This window comes from Erinaceus europaeus, chromosome 14 (assembly GCF_950295315.1).
Source record: "Erinaceus europaeus chromosome 14, mEriEur2.1, whole genome shotgun sequence".
In the NCBI taxonomy this organism is placed as follows: domain Eukaryota; kingdom Metazoa; phylum Chordata; class Mammalia; order Eulipotyphla; family Erinaceidae; genus Erinaceus; species Erinaceus europaeus.
Genome location: NC_080175.1, coordinates 47,444,072 through 47,455,456, shown reverse-complemented (window position 1 = coordinate 47,455,456; position 11,385 = coordinate 47,444,072).

Here is an 11,385-nt window from a genome sequence, read left to right as displayed (position 1 = left end):
GGGGTCCAAACAGTCATCCCACTAATTTCATCACCACAGAAACCCTATGAGCCACATTCAAATGTAAACTCTAAAACCAAAGCCCTGCTTTGGGAAAATGAGTTAACAGATAGAGCACAGGATCTGTGTGCCTGTGTCCCTGGGGTTGATCCCCTACATTGCATATGTCTGTGGAAATGCTGGCTTCCATCTCTCTCTCTCTCTCTCTCTCTCTCTCTCTCTCTCCCTCTCCCTCTCCCTCTCCCTCTCCCTCTCCCTCTCCCTCTCCCTCTCCCTTCTCTTTCTTCCCTCATTCCCTCTCTCTTGAAATAAAGTAAACCTTAGAACAGTAATAATACAATGGAGCCCCTTAGGAAAGAGAGACTTGCCTTTCAGGGCCTCTCCCCAGGAGGCTGCATGGTGGTGGTTTGTACAGAGAAAAGGAGGCTGGGCAATGCCAATGAGCTGACACACAGCCCTGACTGCAGGATCCACATCCCACATTTGGCATGGTGATTCCTGAGCCTGCTTGGCACACCGAGATCCATCACCCACCCTGATGATGGCCATTCCCTTAGCTAGCATCTCCCTCAGAGCAGGGCAGTGAACCACAAGCCCATCTCTTTCCTGCAACAAATGTTGGCTCTCCCTTGGGAAAGCATCTCTCTCTGATTCCCAGGTCATATGCTTCCCAGAGAGAAGTGACCACAGGCAGCCAAGCCAGAATCTGCTTCAAACTGAAGGGGACCATCCATGGCAGAGTGTGACCTAGGCAGTTGCCATTTGGGATTTCCCTGTGTATGACCCAAGGAAAGCCCAGCTCAGGGTGCTGGACAGAGCAGACAGCTGGGTAAAATCAGGTAACATTTCCACAGAATTCACCAAGTGTTGGGTTGTTCATACACAGGTGGTGCTATGATGTCAGCACTCCCTATCATTGTGAAGCAGATAACAATGTCAGTTAAGAGGGAGGTTCTTTCTAACAGACTTAACTCATTGATAAAGGAAAAGCATCTCTCACAACTTCAAAGTGATCCCTTACCTTACAGAGTTAGAGCTATCTTTGAGAAGATATAAGGGCCAGAAGTTCTTTGACTATCTTTTCCTAAAAGAGTCTCTTTGGAAATGAGGACATAGTTCATTATCTCATGGTTCTTCTAGAACTGTGACAGGGGCACATTCTCTAGATGTTTCATTAGCTTTTCTCTCAGGACAAAAAAGCCAGCCTGTAACTGTCATATATGGCTGGATTCTACTCACTAACACAATGCTAAGAACTATTTCTCTTGCACTGTACTATACCTACCTGGTTTTGGTCTCAGGTTAACAGTTCCCACATAAAACAAGTCTCAGGAAATGTTCCCAGTTCCCAAAGTCATGGAAGATTTTGTTTGGGTTTGATATAATTTCTTCCTTAAATGTGTGGTGAATTCATCTGAGCTTGGAATTTTCTTTGTATGGCATCACTTTATTTAAATATTTTAGTAAATGGGAAGATAGAAATTAACCTCATTTCCCCACCATCACCACCACCACCCCCCAATTCCAAGAGGATTGGAGGGGATTTTTCCTTTTATCTAAATCATGGGGTGGCAACACAAGAACACCTAGAACAAACTACTACTTGTATGAGTCTACGACCTTGGAATTCCTTTTTGCCTTTTACTCCTGCTTTTTTTTATACCAAAGGTCTGTGTCCCACCCCACCCCCCATCCCACTAAGGCTGAACATCTACCCTCACCCTCACCCTCCACCCAGAGATTTTTATTTTGGTGCCCTACTCCAAATTCAGTCAGATTCTGCTTTGAGTTTCCCTTTCTGTTATTCTTACCTCTTTCTCTTACTCCTGCTTTTACAACTACTGCTGCTCCTGCCTCTTCCCCCTTCTACTCTAATTCAGTGGTTCTCAACTTTGGAAAGAAATAAATATCCTAGTGCTATTCTTTTTTTTTTTTTAATGTTGCTAACATTGTATTTGTCTTTGTTTTTTTTTATTGGGGGAATTAGTGGTTTGCAGTTCTTGGTACATGTCTAGAATATGTCAGTATTCTGCAAGACACTCTCACCCTCAGCCTAGGTCCTCCTCCACTATCATGTACCAGGATGGGAAAACCCCCATCTTCACACTTCAAAGTCCTTTGCTTTGGTGCAATAAATCAAACTCAGTCCAAGTTCTATTTTGTTTCCCCTTCTATTCTTATTTCTTAACTTCTGGCCATGAACATCTCATGTTCACCATTCTCTTTCTGGCTTACTTCATGTAACAGGATTCCTCCATGCTCCATTCCACATATGGTGAGGAAGGTGAATTCCTCATTCTTAGTAGCTGAGCAGTATTCTACTGTGTATATATACCATAATTTTTTTTATTTATTTACTTTATTTACTGACAGAGACAGAGGAAGAGAGGGGGAGGCAGAAATAGCTTACCCAGTAGAGTTCAGGCCTCATTGTGAGTGAAATCCTGCCCACACTGGAAGCACCATGAATGTGTACCACAACTTTCTTAGTCACCTGTGTCTGGTTCTCTCTCAGCCTGAGATACCTAGTTCCCCACCACTGTCTCCAAGAAGCGTTCTCACAAGGATGACCCAGGACACTAATTCCTGCTCAGTCCCCAGAGCACAGACACTTTCCAGCCCCACTGCTGACCCCTGCATGGGCTTCCTCCCCGGCTGCCCACAGCAGGCTCCCAGTAGCAAACATGACAGGATAAAGTAGGCAGGAGGATAGGGGCTGTGTCTGAAATGTGAGCAAGGAGTAGGTATCCTAATTTCTGGCCACTCCCAGGCCAGAAGGGAAATGGCAGGGGACAATAATGGATCCCCAAGCAGGAAAGACTACAGAGAGAGTCCCACAGATGGTGCCAGAGCAGGAGGTGGGAAGCACTACCTGAGGGAAGTAAGGAGTCCCAGCCACCGCCACCCCCTCCCATCTTCCTTCCTGTCACTCAGAAGCAGATCCTGGATGATCCAAATGCTAAAAGAGTCATCCAGAGTCACAGGACAAGACAGATAAGTTGGGTCAGAAGGGACCAAAGGAAGCACAATTTGCTTTCATGGTGTTACACTGGCTGAGTTTTTCTTTCCATCTGAAGGGTCTCTTTGCCTACAGCTGTAGATGAGAAAAAGAACATTCTTAAGGCTGGGTGGTGGTGCATCAGGTTTAGCACACAAAGCCCAGGGTTAAAACTCCCAGTCCTTACCTTCAGGGGGAGGATTCACAAGATGTGAAACAGCACTGCAGGTGTCTCTCTCTTTCACCCGCTCTATCCTCCCTCCCTTCTTGATTTCTGCCATATATATATATATGCTTAGAGTGGAAGATTCATCATACAGGGATCCAGCTCCAGTGATAATCTTAATGGTAATAAAAATGATTTTTTAAGAATTATAGGGTTGGGCAGTGGTGCATCCAGCTGAGCATAACTTACCATGTGCACTCAGGTTCAAGCCTCCACTCCCTACTTAAAGGGGAGAAGTTTCACAAGAAGTGAATCAGTTCTACAAGTCTCTCTCTCTCTCTCTCTCTCTTCCTCTCTCTGCCTCTCCCACCCCTCTCAATTTCTCTCTATCCTTATTTTTAAGAAGGGAAGAAAGAAGGTGCAAACACATGTGGCTTGTGGATAGAGAGGAGTCTAGGGAGAAATTAAGTGGCTAGTAACAGTCCAGAAGTTTACCAGTTCAGACATCACCTCCAGTCTGTTTCACCAACAAAAAGACAGCTGAAGGGAGGAGAGGACTCCCCTAAGACTCACCAAATACAACAGTGAGTCTTCATTGCTACTGCCCTCAGAATCTGGAGCCACTGGGGAGAGGCCCTGTGCTGACACCAGGGGACAGAGAACTAACCAGGAAACTCAGGAGAAGATCTACACCTCTGTGGCCTAGGGGTGGGGCTGTGAAAGTCTCTTTGCATAACCACTGGATTATCTCTGCCCCACCCTGCTTTATCTATTAGTCAGCAGTCAGTGAGTAAGCTAAGAAGCCTACTTATAGTTAAAAAGCCCTCCAGCTCCCATAACCTATAGGGAAGAAAAAGAACAAAAGATGCTATAACAGCCATTGTGCTCCAACTCAGGAATTAAAATAATATTCAACTGTCAATTTCCACAACTGTGAACCCTTTAATTACCTTACATAGACACAGATCAATCCAGACAAGAGTGATCAGTAATTTGAAAAGTACTGAGAGAGAAACCTCAGAACATATTATATAGGATGGTTAGACCAACAAGAAGAAATATTGGAGAAATGAACTATGACAATAGTCCAGCTAAAAGCTCCCCAAAGGGTGAAGCACAAAATAGTGAGGTCAACATCCAAACACTGGTTAAGAAAATAATCACAGGAGTGAGTAAAGAGTCTGAAAGAATTGTCATCAGAAATGCAGAAATAACAAATGAGACTCTGGAAGAAAACACTAATTATCTCAAGGTTAAAGAGCTGAAAGCTGAAATACCTGAGCTAAAAACACAATTAGCTTAACAAGCTAAAACAGTATCACAACAGGGTAAAAAAATAGATGAACTCCAGAAAACAGTAGAGGGGAGAGAGAATAGAATAAATGAGGCTGAAGACGTAATTAGCAAGATCAAGGAGAAATTAGAGACAACTCAAAAAAAAGTAAGAGATATCAAAAAGAGACTAAGAGATAATGAAAACAGCAACAGACCTATGGGATGACTTCAAAAGAAAAAATGTATGCCTTATTGGCTTACCAGAGGAAGAAAGAGAGGGAAGGGAAGAAAGCATTCTACAGGACATAATAGGTGAGAACTTCTCTAGACTAGAAAACATAAAAGGCATAAATGTTCAAGAAGCCCAGAGGGTCCCAAACAGAATTTACCTAGACTTAAAGACACCAAGACAAATCATATTGAGAATGGAGAGGAATAAGGATAAAGAAAGGATCCAGAAGGCTAGAAGAGAAAAATAGTCATTTACAGAGGAAAACATATAAGATTAGCAGAAGACTTCTCCACACAAACACTACAGACCAGAAGAGAATGGCAAGATATCTATCTAGTGCTCAATGAGAAACGCTTTCAACCAAGATTACTGTATCCTGCTAGACTGCCATTCAGACTAGATGAAGGCATAAAAACCTTGTCAGACAAGCAACAGTTGAAAAAATCAACTATCACCAAGACTGCCCTGAAAGTAGTTATGAAAGGTCCCCTATAAACAGACCACCATAAATATGCCATCTATCAGAACGCTCTCAAAACCTACAAGAATGGCATTAAAATATCTTCAAACTTTAATATCAATAAATGTCAATGGCTGAATTCACCTATTAAAAGGCACAGAATAGGAAGACGGATCATAAAACACAACCCAACAATATGCTGTCTACAGGAAATCCACCTAACTCAACAAGACAAACACAGACATAAAGTGAAGTAATGGAAAACTATCATATAAGCCAATGGCCCACAATAAAATGCAGGAACAGTTATTCTTATATATTCCACAATAGACTTTAAAATAAATAAAATTTAAAAAGATATTCATGGACATTACTTAATTCTCAGAGTATCAGTCAATAAAGAGGACTTAACAATTATTAACATCTATGTACCCACTGAGAAGCCATCTAAATACATCAAACATCTACTGAAAGAGTTACAGAAATATATTAACAGTAACACAGTCATAGTGTAGGGGCCTTCAACACCACACTCTCTCAACTTGACAGATCATGCAGTCAGAGAAATCAATAAAGAAAGGAGGGAGCTAAATGAGGAGACAGATAAACTATTGGACATTTTCAGAGTCATTCATCCCAAGAAACTGGAATACATATTTTTTTAAATTTCTTTATTGGGGAATTAATCTTTTACATTCAACACTAAATACAATAGTTTGTACATACATAATATTCCCCAGTTTCCCATATAAAAATACAACCCCCACTAGGTCCTCTGTCATCCTTTTTGGACCTGTATTCTCCCCACCCACCCACCCCAGAGTCTTTTACTTTGTTGCGATAAGCCAAAAACATTTCAGGTTCTACTTGTGTTTTCTCTTCTGATCTTGTTTTTCAGCTTCTGCCTGAGAGTGAGATCATCCCATATTCATCTTTCCATTTCTGACTTATTTCACTTAACATGAATTTTTCAAGCTCCATCCAAGATCAGCTGAAAACAGTGAAGTCACCATTTTTTACAGCTGAGTAGTATTCCATTGTATATATATACCAAAACTTGCTCAGCCACTCATCTGTTGTTGGACACCTGGGTTGCTTCCAGGTTTTGGCTATTACAAATTGTGCTGCCAAGAACATATGTGTACACAGATCTTTTTGGATGGATGTGTTGGGTTCCTTAGGATATATCCCCAGGAGAGGAATTGCAGGATCATAGGGTAGGTCCTTTTCTAGCCTTCTGAGAGTTCTCCAGACTGTTCCCCACAGAGGTTGGACCAATTGATATTCCCACCAGCAGTGTAGGAGGGTTCCTTTGACCCCACACCCTCTCCAGCATTTGCTGCTGTTACCTTTTCTGATGTATGGTATTCTCACAGGAGTGAAGTGGCATTTCATTGTTGTCTTTATTTGCATTTTTCTGACAATCAGAGACTTGGAGCATTTTTCATGTGTTTCTCGGACTTCTGGATCTCTTCTGTGGTGAATATTCTGTCTATGTCCTCCACCCATTTTTCGATGGGGTTATTTGTTGTCTTGTTGTTGAGTTTGGCAAGCTCTTTATATATGTTGGTTATTAAACTCTTGTCTGATGTATGGCATGTAAAGATCTTCTCCCATTCTGTGAGGGGTCTCTTTGTTTGGGTAGTGGTTTCTTTTGCTGTGAAGAAGCTTTTTAATTTGATGTAGTCCCATAGGTTTATACTTGCCTTAATCTTCTTTGTAATTGGTTTCATTTCATTGAAGATGTATTTAAAATTTATGTGGAAAAGAGTTATGCCAATATTTCCCTCTAAGTATATGATAGTTTGTGGTCTAACATCCAAGTCCTTGATCTACCTGGAATTTATATTTGTATTTGGTGAAATACAGTGGTTCAGATTCATTCTTCTGCATGTTTCAACCAATTGTTTCCAACACCATTTGTTGAAGAGACTCTGCTTTCCCCATTTAATAGTCTGGGCCCCTTTGTCAAAGATTAAATGTCCATAGGCATGAGGGGGAATACACATTTTACTCAAGTCCACATTGGTCATTCTCAAGGATAGACCATATGTTAGGCCACAAAGACAGCATCAGCAAATTCAAGAGCATTGAAATCATCCCAAGAATCTCCTCAGACCACAGTGGAATTAAACTAACACTTAATAATCAACGAAAGATTAGTAATAGTTTCAAAGTGTGGAGGCTCAACAGTACACTACTTATCAACTATTGGGTCAAAGAGTGTTGGAGCTCACGTGGGTGGTCTCTCAGCTGGAAAGGTAAACTACCGAATTTCCATCACCAGTTCAAGAGACTGCGTGAAAAGAAACTCGGGGAGGATTCTGGTACGAACACACTCGTTTATTGGGGGGAAGGCTTAGATTGATATAGAAGGCTAGACAAAGAACAGTTTTCACATATGTCAGAATTCACAGGTTTCTTAAAGGTCAGCATGCCCCTATGGCAGGGGTTCGTATGACAAGATTTGATACATAAAGATCAATACAATTAGTCTCCTGATGCAGGCATTTAATTATACAAAGGCATTTGAGAGAAGAATAGGGTTGAACCAGTAAGGTAAGATAGAGAAGGAAAAACAAGGCTTTAAAGATATCAAAAGGGCTACAGGAAATAACGTCTTGGGGGCTTTTCACTTGTCAGGTGTTAGGAGTGTGTGACAGGATGTGTTCTTCCTTTGTGATCAAAAGGTGAAGTGGAATGTGTGAACCTTGAGTGAGTGTGACCATTTGGCTGACAGTAGGGGATAGGGGAAATAGGCTATTTGTGGATTTCGGGAGTCTTACAGAGGGAAAGCTGAGTCTGATAGACTTTTGTCTCTTTGCTCATCTCTATGGAGAGAGGCTAACAAGAGAGATGACTTCTCAGACCTCCATCAGTGAAGATGGGAGGAGCTTCCCTAAGCTCTACCAAACTTCCACATAGTCCCACAAAAGAGGAAATTAAGGAAGAAATCAGATTGCTTCGACACTTCAATGAAAATGAAGACGCAAGCTATCAACATGTTTGGGACACAACTAAGGCAGTACTGAGAGGGAAGTTAATAGCCATACAAGCACACATTAGGAAACAAGAAAAAGCACAAATAAACAGTGTGATTGAACATCTTAAAGACCTAGAAGAAGAAGAGCAAAGGAACCCTAAAGCAACCAGAAGGACAAAAATTCCTAAAGTTAGGGCAGAAATAAATAACATTGAAAATAAGAAAACAATACAGAAGATCAATGAAAGTAAATGTTGATTCTTCAAAAGAGTGAACAAAATCGACAAACCTTTAGCAAGACTCACAAACAAAAAAGGGAGAAGATCCAAGTAACCAGATCATAAATGAAAGAGGAGATATCACAAAAAACACTGCAGAAATTCAGCATATTATGCAAGACTTCTATAAACAACTATATGCCACCAAGCTAGAGAACCTAGAAGAAATGGATGATTTCCTACATACCTATGAACTTCCAAAATTAAGTAAAAGAGAACTAGATAACATGAATAGGTCCATCACAGCTAATGAAATTGAAACAGTTATCAAAAACATTGCCAAAAAAAAAAAGTCCTGGACCACACGGTTTTACAAATGAATTGTACAAAACCTTCAAGGAAGAGTTAACACCTCTACTTTTAAAAGTCTTCCAGAAGATTCAAGACACAGGAATACTCCCTTCCAGCTTCTATGAAGCCAACATCATTCTGATACCAAAAGCGGACAGGGACACAACCCAAAAAAGAAAACTACAGACCAATATCTCTGATGAACATAGATGTCAAAATATTGAACAAAGTTCTAGCCAGCCGGATACAGCAGTATATTAAAAAGATTGTTCATCATAACCAAGTGGGGTTTATCCCAGGTATGCAAGGTTGGTTTAATATATGTAAATCAATCAATGTGATCCACCACATCAATAAAAGCAAGACCAAAAACCACGTGGTCATATCAATAGATGCACAGAAAGCCTTTGACAAAATACAACATCCCTTTGAGATCAAAACACTACAAAAAATTAGTATAGATGGAAAATTCCTGAAGATAGTGGAGTCTATATATAGCAAACCTACAGTCAATATCATACTCAGTGGTGAAAAACTGGAAGCATTTCCACACAGATCAGGTACTAGACAGGGATGCCCACTATCACCATTACTAATCAACATAGTATTGAAATTTCTTGCCATAGCAATCAGGCAGGAGCAAGGAATTAAAGGCATATAGACTGGAAGAGAAGAAGTCAAACTCTCCCTATTTGCAGACAATGATGACTACTATGATAGTATACATAGAAAAACCTAAGGAATCCAGCAAAAAGCTTTTGGAAATCATCAGGCAATACTGTAAAGTGTCAGGCTACAAAATTAACATATAAAAGTCAGTGGTATTCCTCTATGCAAACACTAAGTTAGAAGAACATGAAATCCAGAAATCAATTCCTTTTACTATAGCAACAAAAACAATAAAATATCTAGAAATAAACCTAATCAAAGAAGTGAAAGGCTAGTATACTGAAAAGTATGAGTCACTACTCAAGGAAGTTGAAAAAGACACAAAGAAGTAGAAAGATATTCCATGTTCATGATTTGGAAGAATTAACATCATCAAAATGATTATACTACCCAGAGCCATATACAAATTTAATGCTATCCCCATCAAGATCTTAACCATATTTTCTAGGAGAATAGAGCAAATGCTACAAATGTTTATCTGGAACCAGAAAAGACCTAGAACTGCCAAAAAAAATCTTGAGAAGAACAGAATTGGAGACATCACACTTCCAGATCTCAAATTGTATTATAAGGCCATTGTCATCAAAACTGCTTGGTACTGGAGTATGAATAGACACACTGACCAGTAGAATAGAATTGAGAGCCCAGAAGTAAGCCCCCACACCCATGTGACTCTGCTAGCTGGTAAACTTTTAGACCCCTCTACAGCCATGAGCAACCTTTACCAGAGCTTATGAGTTTATCTTATGGGATTAAATTTTTGGTAACTATATTCAGACTTTATAGACCCAGTGTACACTTAATCCTTGATGATAAGTGCTTATTTTGCATTTTACCTGCTTCACCCTAATGACTGCCACCTCTCCAGATTCAAAGGAGGTCTCAAAACTTTACATCAGGCTCAACTTGATGCTGTTGACTGGCTACGGAAGAAGGGCAAACGCTAGAAGAAGAAGAGAAGGGAATGTGGGCATGTGGTGCTCTGTGGCTGCTGCTGCTGCTGCTGCTGCTGCTGCTTCTCCTGGTCAAAAGCATCTGGGGGCAGAGGTCCGCCAGGTTCCACCATGGCTACTTCTCCTGAACACGTGTGACTCTGCTAGCTGGTAAACTTTTAGACCCCTCTACAGCCATGAGCAACCTTTACCAGAGCTTATGAGTTTATCTTATGGGATTAAATTTTTGATATGGGACTAAATTTTTGATAACTATATTCAGACTTTATAGACCCAGTGTACACTTAACCCTTGATGATAAGTGCTTATTTTGCATTTTACCTGCTTCACCCTAATGAACCTTGTATTGTTTAAACCAGTTCCCAGCTCCCACTGTGAATCCTTTTACATACCACAAGCAGATCCCAAACACTTTTTAAGATAAATAACAACAGCCAAGAAACACATGCAAAAATGCTCCAAGTCATTGAATGTCAGAGAAATGCAAATAAAGACAACAATGAAATGCCACTTCACTCCTGTGAGAATACATCAGAAAAGGTAACAGCAACAAATGCTGGAGAGGGTGTGGGGTCAAAGGAACCCTCCTACACTGCTGGTGGGAATGTCAATTGGTCCAACCTCTGTGGAGAATAGTCTGGGGAACTCTCAGAAGGCTAGAAAAGGACCTACCCTATGATCCTGCAATTCCTCTCCTGGGGATATATCCTAAGGAACCCAACACATCCATCCAAAAAGATCTGTGTACACATATGTTCTTGGCAGCACAATTTGTAATAGCCAAAACCTGGAAGCAACCCAGGTGTCCAACAACAGATGAGTGGCTGAGCAATTTGTGGTATATACACACAATGAAATACTACTCAGCTATAAAAAATTGTGGCTTCACCATTTTCAGCCGATCTTGGATGGAGCTTGAAAAATTCATGCTAAGTGAAATAAGTCAGAAACAGAAGGATAAATATGGGATGATCTCACTCTCAGGCAGAAGTTGAAAAACAAGATCAGAAAAAAAAAAAAAAAACCCACAAGTAGAACCTGAACTAGAATTGGCGTATTGAACCAAAATAAAAGACTCTG